We start from the raw sequence: 15,149 nt of genomic DNA on the forward strand, positions 1-15,149 counted from the left end.
TGCTTGTTAATTTCAGAGGAAGGGGTGACTGTAGGATTCTTTCATGCAGTCAGAAATGACCATCAAACCTTTGTAAAGGCAGCATGTTACTTTTTGATAAGAGAATTTTGATGTTTTTTTCCAGGGACTTTAACTTCTAACATCAAAAGGTCACTTCCTGGATGAGACCCTTCTGTACACACACAACCTTGAGCAGATGGTTTTAATCTATCCTTGGGTAGAGTTTGAAGGCTATTTCTGAATTATAGAGAACTCTATTACCTGTGGAGCTTGTACCCAGATGAGGCTAGATCTCACCAAAGACATCCTGAAAAAAATCTAAGAAAGTTTGATTATCTTGAGGTAAATCAGAGCATATATGAAACTGTTTTGCTCTTCTAGATACCTCCTCCCCCCAAAATAGGATGTTTTTTGAAAAGTACTTTCTGCTAACTTTTACAGAAATTCCAAAAAATAATTAACTTACCCCATTTCTTGTAAAACTTCTAATTCCATGGAAAAGTGTGTGTGTCTGTGTGTGTGTGTGTGCGCTCGCGCACGCATGCATGCATGCCTGCGCACATAAAAGTTGTTGAGCAGAAATTCACTCAGTATTTACAAGTAAGTACAAGTACATAAAAACAACATGTAGGCCAGTTATACCAAATAATCAAAATTTCTGTTATAAGTTCTAGGTGGTGTCCAATTCTATTCTTACCTTTTGGCTTGGTAAAAGCTAGGGGTCTTTTTGTATAATTGAAAATGATTTAATTATGAGCCATAAGAATGTTAAAACAAAAACAAAGGTAGGCAATAAATAGCTATTTACTTTATTTTTTATAATTTTATTTTATGTGATTTGGTGTTTTGTCTGCAGGTGTATCAAAGTCTGATGTGCATTCTTGGTACCCCAGAGGCCAGAAGAGATATACTGGAAGTGAAATTACAAAGTTGTGAAACTTCATGTCTCTTACTGAGAATTGAACCTGGGACCTTTTAACTATTGAACAATCTCCAACCCGTAATGATGATTTAGAAGGCTAAGCTTGAGACAGTTTGGCTTTGTATGTATAGCATTACTAATCTTCATAATCATTCTTGTGGAATGTATGAGGATGCAGCTTTCTTTCTGGGGTCTTCAGGGACACTTATCATTTCATTAAGCAATATTATTAAAAGATATAATATCTTTTGATACCTGTTGGGTCTATCTTTTCTCTGAAATCAGAGCCATGAACAAACTCTCTATAAACATTTACATTATTTTAAATTACCCTTTGTGAGCCACACCTGAGAAGTGAAATTATTAAATGAAATTGTCAGACACCACTAAAAGTCCAATAAGTCTATCTTTAATTATTGATAAATAACTTGAAAATCTCTTTCTTTCAAAGCATTGTCCAATTCATGAAATGTGTAAAATAGTCACATCATTGACTGTTAGGTTATTAAATGATATATCATTTAAATTAAAAGGAAGCTTTTTATACATCTTAATTTATTCTTTAATTAGCAAAATGAATTTGTTTATCAGCCAAATAAGTAAAACTACTCTAAATCCTTCTCTTTATAATCTGTAATTATGATCCCACTCTCTATTCTTTCTTTCTCACACTATCGATAGAATACTCTAGAAAATCATGATACTGCTGATTTGAAAGGACATAATAGATTATTAAAATGTTATCAGTTGTAAAATTTACTCTGAGCTAAGTGGGTTCATCACAATCAAAAAAGTGTCAATATTTGAAAAATTATATATCTTTTTCAAAAGAAAACACACACACACTCACAGAGGTGGGGGGTAATGAGGTAATATACACATACAAACATACACATACACACATATACACAAAATACAGACAGACACACATAAATTTTTATATCTACATATAAAAATATACACAAAAGAATGCCTACATATACACTTACACACACACACTCATGAACAAGAAACTAGAAAATTCTATCGTATCTCATATTCTTTATTATGAGTGATTTTCTTTATCATGAATAAGTAAACCTAAGAGTGGAATTATATCTTATATTCTTTTGTTTCTTCACTATTTTATTGCAATGAATTAAAATATAACACCATCAAGCTAGATTGATAGACACTCACACAGTTGCCCAGTTCCAAATTCTATATATCTTAACAAACTTGTATATACTCAGAATACCTATTCTGAAACTCTGAAGCTGCGCTTAGGATTTTACTCTTCCACTATCAGTTATATTTTTAAAACCTTTTGTTTCACATGTATCATGGTTTTGCCTGCATGTCTTTGAACCACTGGTACCCTTCACAGTCAATAGAGAATACAGAATCCCTGGGAACTGGAATTACAGTAAGCTGTCATATGAATGTTGGGAACTGAATCTAGGTCTCTGGAAGAACAGCCAATAGTCTTTATGAGTGAGCCATCTCTCTAGCCTCAATCAATTACACTTTTTTGCACTTATGTGTAACAAAAATAAAGAAGAAAATGTGATAGTTTAAATTAAAGAAACAAGTAACTCTTTATCCCTTTTCACAACTTGTGCTTTTTATTTGCGTTCCATCCTTATTTAAAATCTAATATTATAAGGAGCCGTTCTGCTGCTCCGGTCTGTGGGTCAGGGAGCAAGAGAGAGAGTGGGGACAGGGACGCTAAGAATGGAGACAAGACGAAGTCTGCCTGCTGGAGACGGAGTCTGCGTCTGTCTGCTCTGTCTAGTCTGTCTACCTGAGTCTGTCTGAGTCTGTCTCGGTCTAGCCTCTCTGTCTAGTCTAGTCTGTATGCTCTGAGTCTATCTGCTCTGAGTTGGTCTGTCTAGTCTGAGTCTGTCTGGAGACAAAGTCTGTCTTCTCTGACTGCCTCTCTGCCTCTGACTGCCTCTGACTGCTCCTTTTATATCTCTCCTGAGTCTCTCAAGTGCTGGGATTAAAGGTGTGTGCTACCACTGCCTGGCCTTGACTGAAAGGATCTAGATAATTATTAGAGTGTGCTCAGCTGTTGTAGGCTGTTGAAAACAAGTCTCTTGTCAGGGTACATGGCTCAAGATGGCTGCAAATGTAATAGCCACTTTCTGCTCAGAGTCGCCTCCCAACATAATATTACCTTTTCTTGTTATTCTCTGTGATATTATTCTATAGTCGTATGTGTATTTCTTTACATATGTACATACATATCTGTCTTAGTAGTTCTTATTACCTGTCTCAGTGTCTCTGTTTCTCAGAGACTATGACTTCACTATTCATATGCTTTGGCCTAACTTTACAATGTCATATAGAAGTTTAAGAATTAATTATACAAGGTACTACTCTGAAAATTATTAACAGAAACATTAATGTAGAGTCTTCTTTTAATGAGTAAATCACTTAAACTAAGATATTACAGCTTTCTGAAAGAAAGTAGCAAACCAGAAAAATATAGCTTGTCTATTGAGATCTGTAAATGATATCAATGATAAAAAATTATATCAATAAAATGATGAATTTCTTTGACAGAAAAAAAAGATAAAGTGTTCGCTAAGGGAAAGAACCCATCCAACTTTTTGATTTGGTTTTTATTTTAAAGATTTTTTTTTAAATAATTTGCTTTGAGTCCCAAAGGAAACTTTGGACCTTGGATTTTAAATGTTTTTGACACTGTGAAAGATTAAGAACACATTTGGAATTGGATGAAATGCATTTTGCATTATGATATGGCCATGAGACCCTGGAAGCCATAAAGTGGAATGTGGCCGTTTGAATGAGACGTCCCACATAAGTCTTGTGCATTTGAGTACTTCCTCTTCAGTTGGTAGCTGTTTAAAGAGGATCAGGAGGTATGGCCTGGCTGGAGGAAGTATGTAATGCGGTCCAAGTTCTGAAGTTTCAAAAGACTCACGCCTTTCCAACTTTGCTCTCTCAGTTGTTTCTGCTACCATGCCTCTGTTCAGACACTGTAGATCCTAACATGTTGAAATTATATGGCCAAAATAAGTTTTCTTCACAGTGTTTTATAGCTGCAATAATAATCAACTAAGACTAATAATAATAATAATAATCAACTAAGATTGGTAACACAATCTCTACATTTACCAAATCAGCCAAGTGGCTTTACTATTCATTTCTCTATCTTTTTTCTTCTGTCTTTCTCTCTCTCCTTCTCCCTCCCTCCCTGCCCCCCCTCTCTCTTTTTTCTTTTTTATTATTTCAGACAGAGTTTCAATAGGAGGGCCTTGCTGGCCTGGAACTCACTATGTAAACCATCCTGACCTGTAAAACAGAGACATGAGTCTGCCATTGTCACTTGAGTGCTGGAATTAAAACCTACACCACTATGCTCACTATAATATGTACTTTTATACCTGAAGAACAAGGTTGGATGTCAAGTAATCACATCACCAATAATGGGAAAGTTATAAATATGCAAATTAAATATTTGTTTTTTTAACAGTATTTGTCATGACTCTACTTATATCCAGAGGTCATGGAGAATATGTCCCAAAAAAAAACATAGTCTCTCTTCTCCTGTAACTTATATTTTAGTTCAAAATATAAATAAGGAAGAGCTAAGTATGTAAGAATCTGTAATCTCAATGCAAATAAGCAAAAATTACAATAAAAATGAAGCAAGAACATGGAATAGTAATGGATGATAATGGATCATAAAACAACAAGCAATTATTTGTTAAATTTCATTTTATTATTTTTTACTTATTCACTTTACTTCCCTCTCACTGCTCCCCTCCCAACCCCTTCCCACAATCATTCCTTCCTCCCCCTCCCTTCTACTCTGTGGGGTTAGGGGCCCCCTGGGTATCCCCACAACCCCAGCACTTCAAGTCTCTGGAAAGCTAGGTGCTTCCTTTCTCACTGAGACCAGAAAAGGCAGCCCAGTTGGAAGAGCATATCCCATATATAGGCAACAGCATTTAGGATAGCCTTTGTTCCAGTTGTTCAAGATCTACATGAAGGTCAAGCTGCACATCTGCTTCATGTGAGCGGGAAAGCCTGGGTCCAGCCCCTCTATGTTCCTTGGTTGGTGGTTCAGATTCTGAGAGCCCCAGTGGTCCATGTTAGTTGACTCTGTTGGTCTTTCTGTGGAGTTCCTGTCCCCTTTGGGGCCCAAAATCTTTTCTCCTATTCTTCCATAAGAATCTCCAAGTCCCTTCCACTGTTTGGATGTAGGTGTCTGTATCTGTCTTAGTCCGCTGCTGGGTGGAGCCTCTCAAAGCTTGCAACATGCTCCTGTCTGCAAGCAATTATTTTAAAAAGGGCATTACATGGCAAATGAGATTTGATTTGTATCCAGAGCTAATCATGATAATGAAGAAAGAGTTCTCCATGTCAAATGAACAGAAGTGTAAATTATAGTGAGTTAGTTTGCAGCACAACAAGCATAGAAATCAAACTAAAGTTGTACATGGCTCTATGCAAATCTGAAGATGTTAGGGTACCAACTGAAAAGTTTTGCAAGACACGAGTTCTGTGAGTTCTTTCTTGACAATATACACCAGGTCGTACATATTATGTTTTTTAAATTTTTATTACATTTTTATTTTGTGTATTATGTAAGGTGTAAGTGATGATGTATGTCTGGAAGTCTGTTGACAACTTATGACCATTGATTCTTTCATTCTGCTGTGTGGTCCTGTGGGTCAAACTCAGATCGTCAAGTTTGGGAGCAGGCAGAAACCATTGCTAGCTAAGACATCTAGCTGGCCCAATATGTTTTATTTTTATGTGAAAAAAATGTATGTCTACTTCTGTGCATTATAAATAGAAAATATCTCAACATGGAAATTTCTAGCATCCTGGCTTGGGTTGTTTTCTCTCAGTGCCACAGGGCTTCCTGAATTTGCTCTTATCACTCTCTAGAGCTGTTCCAGTTAATACTTTAGAACTTCCTTGTAGTGCTTTTAAAATAATAATTAATCTCTGCTATGGGTTCTTCTTACAATGTTATATATCTCTGGCATTTTAAGATGTTTTATTGATCTGGACACACTTTACTTAATATGTGCTGTTGATAGCATATCTCTTAGCACTTGATATTCTGTTTTCTCAGAAAAACACACTATCAGAGTTATGAGCGTCCTTGGACCTTCTTTTATCTGGGATGTCAATGGAAGGTGCTGCTCACATTTAAGGTGGCTCTTCCTATTTCAAGTAACCTGCTCAAGAAAACCCCTCACAGGTGTACACAATGATGTCTATCTTAGTGTATTCCAGATCCAGTCAATTTGAGAAGCAAGGTTTGCCATTCTAACATAGTGTGTACATGTTCCTGTATATTTCCAGGACAGGGATATATTTAAATGCCAACCACAATAGTATTTTTCTCTCTGAGATTGTTCCAATATTCCATTTAATAGCAATATTCATCCCTTTCTTTGGATGGTTCTTAAATTCTGCCTAATTTGTAGCTTTTACTGTTCCTTCTGCAGTTTACCACATTTGCATTTGTAATTCTTAACTGATAGTATTCACAGAATACTGCCTTAGCAAGCTCGTAAACATCATGAAAGTCAGAGAACACATATATTATGATTATGGTTATAGTAAAGGTTTATGACTGAAAGAAAGGAAGTTGGAGTTCTTAAACTTGACAGAGACTTTATTATTGCAAATAAGAGTAACTTGTTGGGAGCAGGGCTAGTTCTTGAACAAACAGCGGTGGCCAAAGGCACCACAAGTCAGTAGCTTCTAGGTCCTTTATTTCACAAATGGAAAGAATGAATTTCATGGACAACTTCAAACAATTATTATAGAATAGAACTTAAAAGCAACAAAACATGAAGAGCTCCCATACAGCAGCAGGAGTCCAAGGAATGCTTACTACTAATGATTTTTGTCTATAGTTAATAAGACTTTACTAGGATGCAATAAAGGGAGATGGACTAATCAGTTCAGTTGCATCAATCACTCATGCATCCAAATTTCAGATTTTACTTTTCATCCTAGTTTCAGATCTGGAGTTTGTAGCATAATTCCAAGTGATTCTGCAGTAACTGAACATGCATAGCTATGCTCCTTAAGTTGTTATGTAAAAGAAGACCAATGATAATAAGAAATAAAAAAATATAAACCTATACCACTAAACATTTCTGTCTCCAACTGAGCTGTTGATAGAACAAAGGATATTTCTTGCATCTAACCAAGGCAGAACAAACTCAAGTCCAAATGGATCAAAGAACTCCATACAAAACACATTGAACTCAATAAAAGAAAAGGAGGGGTTTGGCCTTGTACTCGTTGGTACAGGAGAAAACTTTCTGAACAGAACACTGATGATACTGTAGGCACTAAGATAAAAAGAAAAGGAAAAAGAAAGAAAAGAAAAGGAGAGAAAAGAAACGAAAGCCATCATTTGTTCAAGACAGCAGCCTACAGAAGGAGGAAGAAAATTTTTACCAGCTCCACATCCAATAGAGGACTAATATCTATATAAATAACTCTGGAAAATAGATATCAAAAACAAAATAATTCAGTTTATAAATGAGGAACAGATCTAAACAGAGAATTTTCAATAGAGAAATGTCAAGTGGCTAAGAAGCAGTTAAAGAAATGTTCACCATCCTTAGTTATTAAGGAAATGTAAATCAAAACTACTTTGAGATTCCATCTTGCACCAATCAGAATGGTTAAGATCAATAATGCCAGTGACAGATTATCATGCTGTTGGAATTGTAAACTTCTCCATCCTCTATGGAAATCATATGGCAATTTTTGGAAAGTTTGGAATTGATCTTCCTCAAGATCCAGCTATATCACTCTTGGGCATAAACCCAAAGAACGGTCCATCTTACCAGAAAGACATATCCTCAACAATGTTCACTGATGTTTTATTCATAAGAACCAGAAACTGAAAACAACCTAGATGCCCCTCAACAGAAGAGTGGATAAAAAAAAAATCAAACTTTTGCAAAATGGAGTATTACTCAGCTGTTAAAAAAATGAAAATGTAAAATTTCCAGGCAAATGGATGGAATTAGAAAAATAGTATTGAGTGAGGTAACCCAGGTCCAGAAAAATAAATATGGTATGTATTCAATTTTATATAAATATTAACCACTAAATAAATAATAACTAACCTACAATCTGTAGACCCATAGTGATTAAGTATAACGAAAAGGTCTAGGGCGTACCTATGGATCTCCCTGATGGGGGGAATGAATCAGATTTTATGGGTAGAGTGAAGGTAGATAGGGACTGGAAAGGAAGGATTAAGTAAGGAGGGGGTGGGTAGATAGAATTAACAGAGGGACTGTGGGAGAGACAGTTAGAATAGAGGGGCATTTTGAGATGAAATTGACATCTAGTGCAGTGGAAACTTGTTACAACATATGAAGGTGATCCAAGTGAGGTTTCCTAATAATAGGAGGTATGGGCTCTCAATTGGCTATCTCTCGTCATCAAACAAGACTTGCAGTAGCAGGACTAGGCTTCATTGCTGACCTAGAGGGTCTCATGAAAATTCCCAAAGAACCCCCTGGCTGATGCTAAGACAATGGGTCGCTTTTAGCAAACTGACAGCTGGGGGGGCCCATTGCTGAGGACAATACATACAAAACTCATTTAACGTGGAGAAGTTCACTATCTATGTAGAGCCTTTACCCCTATATCTAGTATCTTTGGTTCAGGAAGATACTCTGCAGAGGACCAAAGGAAGAATGAAACACCAACCCATCTACAAAGCATTTGACCTACATGCTGTATTCCATGGAAGGTATACTACAGCAGTAGTTCTCAACCCGTAAGTCATGATGCATTTGGGGGTTGAATGACCCTTTCACTGGGGTAGTCTGTTGCTACAGCGGTGATGGTGCTTTTCTCACTACCTGCACCAATGTTGTGGGTTCCCAAATGAAGCCTTATATTTTAATATGCCTTAAACAGCTCAGTGGTTGAGCCACTTCCAAACCTTCATGTGGCTAACACATTCCCCTCCAATATTCCTGAGCTATCACTTACTAAAACCTATATTTTATATTGCCTGTCCCAGACCAAGACTTACAGCCCTATCAGGCTGAGTTCCCCAGCAACTATATTTATATAGTTGTTCTCTGGCTATGTTCTCTGGCATGCCTCAAGCCTACCTTCTCCTTTCCTAGAATGAGGCTCTCTCTTCTTGTTCCTTCCTCAGTCCCATGTCTGGGAATCTTAAAGTCCTGCCTCTGTCTCCTTGCTCAGCCTTTGGCTACTAGCAACTTTATTTACCAATCAAAAGAAACTAAGGGCAGGGATATATGAAGATTTCAATTACAATATATCCCATTCTGGCGTTGCAAAGTCTAAGTTGGTAAGAGAAAGAGAGTTTCACACAGTTTAGAATTCAAAAAATAAGTATGGTTTCCGAAGGTAACTTTTGGACAAATCTGCCTGACACAGCAAGTCATATGAAAACTCATCCAATTTCTCTACTATATGTAGTCAGAAAGGATAAATGAAATATCTGACAGACAAGTAGGTCAGGATAATTTTATTCAGAAATATAATTTTTAACTTTTTAGTTTTTGTAGATCCCATTAAGAATCTGAGGAAAGGTTTATGTAAAATTCCTAAAATAGAAATTCAAGAAAATTTATTAATCTATATATTATGCAATTTCAGAGGCCATTATAACTCAAAATTTTCTCCCATGTTGCCTTAAATATTATTAATGATAGAGCAAGCATCTATAAAGGTGACCATGTGCACTGAAAATACGAATAAACGTACCCATGTTAATGGTTCAATTTGATTATTTGTTGTGTGATTACTCAGTATCTATATTTTATGATTTGTTCTTGACATGGAACTTGTGGCTTTTTTTTTTTTTACAAAGAGAAGTCTTCATTGAAAATAAAGTATGATTAAACATTATGACGCTTTGTTAGAGAATAAAAGCTTCAGAGTCACCATCTCCCCAGCCCTGGCCCTAGCTACTAGCCTCAGCCTTCTTGCTGGGAGCCTTGGATGAAGTCTTGGGGGTGGGGGGCGTAACTCAGATCTTTTGGGATTCTCGGGAGTCTTTGTCTTCCTGACCCTAGGTGTGGGTTGTGCTTTGTGTCCCATGTCCTGGGAAGGAGTGGGCACTTTGGTCTTCTGTACTGTCTTAGCTCCCTGAACAACTGTCTCAGTGTGGGCCATGGCTGCCGTCTTCCTATTGGCGAGGGAAGCAACACTATTCTGGACCTGTAAGAAAGCAAGGCCAGTGTTGGGGAGATGGCTCAGCCAGTAGAGCACTCACTTCACAATCACAAAGGCACAAGCTTACTTCCCAGAGTCCCACACAAGCCTGGAAAGACTTGAGACTCAGCAGACAACAGGTGCCTACCAACCTTGCTGGCCGAGGGCTTTGATTTCTCACACACATCTTTGGTTTTCCCATGGGCATCTGCTCCTTGCCTGCTGGCACTGTGTTTGACATTCTGGCCTCTGCTAGTGCTGAGAGGGTCCCCAGCAGCTTTGCCGCATTTTAGGGGGGCCTTTCTGACCTCTCCTGGTTTTGCCTTGGCTTTCTTGGGCGACAGCTCCAGCGTGACTGATGAGCAGGGATAAGCCTTCCTCTTCGGCCCTGGTTTTAGACCCGCTTTCTCCGTCTTGGCCTTTCCGACTTGGTCTTTCTTCAGCAATCCAGATTTCTTGGGGCCTGTCTCCTTGGTACCTGCAGCTCCCCTGCAGGCTTTCTGGGCACAGGATTTTTTTCCTTGGGGTTGGGAACTAGTTTGAAGCTGCCAGTGGCACCCTTGGCCTTGGAGTTGGCAGGCCTGGTGAGGAGGCCTCGACGCACGCCAGTTTCCAGAGCTTGCTTCAACAGGTACTTGAAGTGGGTGGTGTCCACTGTTGGGTACTTATGTTGGATATAGACCTTGATGGCTATGACTGATGTGCCCTGGAGCTTCTCCCTGGCCTTTAGAGCCTCTAGCACCATGTGTAGCATTGTTGGGTTCCATTGGCCTGCTTGGATTCTGATGCATCTTGGACCTGGCTTGTTAGCCCCAGGGAGCCCACATAATCCAGAAGGTGATGTGTCCATGGAGGGAAAAGAGGAGGAGGAAGAAACGCTGGAGACACTTCCTGGAGCCATGGCACAGGCAGCGACAGGCCAGGCGGGTGCTCACTCAGGTGGAACTTGTGGCTTTTATGTATCACTTTTTGTTTCACAGTGAAGCTTAACATTAGTCTCTTTTAAATTATCAACTTAAAATGATATATATCAGGAAAACCTATGAAGGGCATCCAAATCAAAACAAAACTCAAAATGATTACTGTTCAGCATGCCCTTTCAGACTATTTTAGATTTTCATAGTCTTCAAAACTATTTGGCAAGCTAGTTGTGCCAAACTGAAAGTAATGTAAATTATTGTATTAGAAATGCAAATAGGTCAGTGTTTGTGTATTTCTCAAATTTATCTAATGTACTGCAATTGATTATCATCTTCAGATACTGTCAAAATTTTCAAGATTGCAAAGAAATTCAATATTTCTAATTGTCTGTATCCTGTGTCTTCTACATCACACTGGTTCTGTCAGAAGGACTGGAAGTTGTAATATGAGGTACAATCCTTTCTTGCCAATGGTAGTCTTAGAAACTCTTTGGGAGACTTCTATTCGGAGGAAACTAAGCATTCTAACACAGAAATGCATTTTAAGATGAATAAATGTCTTAGACTCATTTCCAATTGCCGTGATAAAATAGCTTGATAAAGCTATTTTATATGACAATGTTTATTTTACTCAAATTTCAGGTTATAGTTCATCATTGCAAGAATTCAAAGCACCTTGTTATATAAAATCCACAGTTAAGATCAGAAAGCAATGACTTTGTGTATGTTTGTTAGTGCTCAAGTTCACTATCGCCTTTTTATTTGGTCCAGAGCCCACTCCTGGAATGGTGCTTCCTACATCCAAGGTGAGTCTTTCTACCTCACTTAACATAACCAAGGTAATCCTCCACAGACTTTCTCATGGGAAAATCTAATTAAAACAATGCCTTTTTTTATTGGATATTTTATTTACATTTCAGATGTTATCTCTTTTCCCCATTTCCCCTACACCCAGAAACCCCCTATCCCATCTATCCTCTTCCTGCTTCTATGAGGATGTGCCCCCACCCACCCCTCACTTCCACCTCCTCGCCCTTGAATTCCTCCACACTTGGGCATCCAGCCTTCAAGGGATTAAGGATCTTCTCTCCCACCTGTGACCAACAAGGTCATCCTCCCCTACCTATACAGCTGGATTCATGGGTCCCTCCCTATGTGCTCCCAAGCTGGTGGTTTAGACCCTGAGAGCTCTGGTTGGTTGGTATTGTTGCTCTCCCCACGGGGCCTCAAACTCTTTCAGCTCCTTCAGTATTCTCTCTAAATCCTTCATTGGGAACCCCTTGATCAGATCAATAGTTAGCTGTGAGCACCCATCTCTGTATATGTCAGGCTCTGGTAGACCTCTAAGGAAACAGATATATCAAACTCCTGTCAGCATGCACTTCCTGGCATCCACATCAGCGTCTACCTTTGGTGACTGCACGTGGAATGGATACCCAGGAGAAACTGTCTCCAGACAGCCCCTCCATCAGTTTCTGTCCCATGCTTTGTCTCCATATTTGCTCCCATGAGTATTTTGTTACTCCTTCTAAGAAGGACCGAAGCTCCCACACTTTGGTCTTTCTTCTTCATGAGCTTTATGTGGTCTGTGAGTTGTATCCTGGGTATTGTGACCTTTGGGGCTAATATCCACTTATCCGTGAGTGTATGTCATGTGTGTTCTTTTGTGATTGGGTTACCTCACTCAGGATGATATTTTCTAGTTCCATTTGCCTAAGAATTTCATGAATTCATTGTTTTTAATAGCTGAGTAATACTCCATTGTGTAAATGTACCACATTACCTGTATCAATTCCTCTGTTGAAGGACATCAGGGTTCTTTCCAGCTTCTGGCTATTATAAATAAAGTTGTTATGAACATAGTGAAGCATACGCCCTTGTTATATGTTGGAGCATCTTCTGGGTATATGCCCAGGAATGGAATAGCTGGGTCCTCAGGTAGTGCTATGTCTAAGTTTCTGAGGAACTGCCAGGCTGATTTCCAGAGTGGTTATACCAGCTTGTAATCCCACCAACAACGGGGAAGTATTCCTCTTTCTCCATATCTTCACCAGTATCTGCTATCATCTGAGTTTTTGATCTTAGCGATTCTGACTAGTGTTAACTGGAGTCTCAGGGTTGTTTTGATTTGCATTTCCATGATGACTAAGGATATTGAACATTTCTTTAGGTGCTTCTAGGCCATTTGAGTTTCATCAGTTGAGAATTCTTTGTTTAGTTCTGTACCTCATTTTTAATAGGGTTATTTGGTTGTCTATAATCTAATTTCTTGAGTTCTTTGTATATTTTTTGGATATTAGCCCTCTACAGGATGTAGGATTGATAAAGATCTTTTCCCAATCTGTTGGTTGCCATTTTGTCCTATTGACAGTATCTTTTGCCTTACAGAGAAGCTTTGCAATTTTATGAGGTCCCATTTGTCAATTCTTGATCTTAGAGCATAAGCCATTGGTGTTCTGTTCAGGAACTTTTCCCCTGTGCCCAAGTATTCGAGTTTCTTCCCTACCTTCTCTTCTATTAGTTTTAGTGTATCTGGTTTTATGTGAAGGTCCTTTATCCACTTGGACTTGAGCTTCGTACAAGGAGATAAGAATGAATAGATTTTTCATTCTTCTACATGCTGACTTCCAGTTGAACCAGCACCATTTGTTGAAAATGCAGTCCTTTTTCCACTAGATGGTTTTAGCTCCTTTGTCAGAGATCAAGTGACCATAGGTGTATGGGTTCATTTCTCGGTCTTCAATTCTATTTCATTGATCTTCCTGCCTGTATCTGTACCAATACCATGAAGTTTTCATCACTATTGCTCTGTAGTACAGTTTGAGGTCAGGGATGGTGATTCCTCCAGAAGTTTTTTTATTGTTGAGAATAGTTCTCACCATCCTGGGTTTCTTGTTATTCCAAATGAATTTGCAAATTGTTCTTATGCCTTTTTGAGAATTACTTTCAATGTGATCCTAGATTGTATCAACTTAAAGATCCAAATTAGCCATGACAGTCAGTACAATCAATATAAATATGAAAGAGAGAGAGAGACAGAGACAGAGACAGAGAAAAACAGTAACTGACTTTAAGGAAAACAGTATACTATCAAAACATTGATTCAGGTTTCTCAAGAAAAAGAAAACTCAACTCAAATGTCTTCTCACAAATTATCAAATCTACAATTTGGATGTCTTTCATGTTGCTCAGCACTAACTTGGCACAACCAAGAATCAATGGGAAGTGAATCTCAGTGAAGGATTTCCTACATTGGATTGGCCCGTGGAAATATCTACCATGGATTGTGTTTATATAAGAAAAACCAGCCCACAAGTGGTGTGGTGGCCCACAAATCACCGTGACTTACATGCACTAATGGACTATAGCTGCAATACAGAGTTGAAACCCACTCTTCTTTCTTTCTTAGGTTGCTTTTGTCAAAGTATTTTGTCACAATAGAAATTAAATTAGACCTGCTTTTGAAGTTACACTGTTAAAGGATTCCTAAGTAATATTATTCTTATTTCATAAAATAATAGTATTGAGTAATTATGAAAATTAATTAGTCAGGGTTACAGGCTGATAAGACAAAACAGCCAGATGATACTTATTGTATCAAGTCAAAGGGGAGTTAAAAAATATTTTATGTCGGGCAGTGGTGGCACACGACTTTAATCCCAGCACTTGGGAGGCAGAAGAAGGCGGATTTCTGAGTTCCAGGCCAGCTTGGTCTACAGAGTGAGTTCCAGGACAGCCAGGGCTATACAGAGAAACCCTGTCTCAAAAAAAAAAAAAAAAAAAAAAAAAAAAAAAAAAAAAAAAAAAAAAAAGAGCCGGGTGGTGATGGCACACGCCTTTAATCCCAGCACTTGGGAGGCAGAGACAGGTGGATTTCTGAGTTTGAGGCCAACCTGGTCTACAGAGTGAGTTCCAGGGCAGCCAGAATTACACAGAGAAACCCTGTCTCGAAAAACCAATAAATAAATAAATAAATAAATAAATAAATAAATAAATAAATAAAAATATTTTACTGCAAGCAAAGTTAATACTGATACAAAAATCATAGCTCTAACCTCAAAATCACTGAGTTTTAATTTTATCTAGAGAAAAAAACAAAACAAAACAAA

The 15,149-nt window shown here is 38.1% G+C and overlaps 1 pseudogene; it reads right to left on the reverse strand.

Moving 5' to 3' along the window:
* Positions 1–9,869: 9,869 nt before the first annotated feature.
* LOC114610175 lies at positions 9,870–11,021 on the reverse strand (annotated as a pseudogene).
* Positions 11,022–15,149: the final 4,128 nt, after the last annotated feature.

This window comes from Grammomys surdaster, unplaced genomic scaffold (genome assembly GCF_004785775.1).
Source record: "Grammomys surdaster isolate TR1022 unplaced genomic scaffold, NIH_TR_1.0 126035, whole genome shotgun sequence".
Taxonomy (NCBI): domain Eukaryota; kingdom Metazoa; phylum Chordata; class Mammalia; order Rodentia; family Muridae; genus Grammomys; species Grammomys surdaster.